We start from the raw sequence: 357 nt of genomic DNA, 5'->3' as shown, positions 1-357 counted from the left end.
ATATTATTGCCGTTCAGAAGTTTGGGGTTGGGGTTTGTAATATTTTTGAAAGAAGTCTTATGTTCACCAAGGCTGGATTTATTTGATCAAAATACAGAACAAAAAACAGTGATATTGTGAACTATTATTGCAATTTGAAATAAGTGTTTTCTATTTTATTACATTTTAAAATAATTGTATTTATTCTTGTGATGGCAAAGCTGAATTTTTTTTTTAATTTGAAGTAGCATTTCATATTATTTTCAATGTTGAAAACAGTTGTGATGCTTAATATTTTTATGGAAACTGTGATACATTTTTTCAGGATTAATTAATGAATAGAAAGTTCAAAAGAGCAGCATTTATTTGTATTAATGT

This window comes from Sinocyclocheilus anshuiensis, unplaced genomic scaffold, assembly GCF_001515605.1.
Source record: "Sinocyclocheilus anshuiensis isolate Anshui unplaced genomic scaffold, SAMN03320099.WGS_v1.1 scaffold700, whole genome shotgun sequence".
Taxonomy (NCBI): domain Eukaryota; kingdom Metazoa; phylum Chordata; class Actinopteri; order Cypriniformes; family Cyprinidae; genus Sinocyclocheilus; species Sinocyclocheilus anshuiensis.
The sequence above is the reverse complement of the archived record's forward strand: the minus strand, read 5'-3'. Positions refer to the sequence as shown.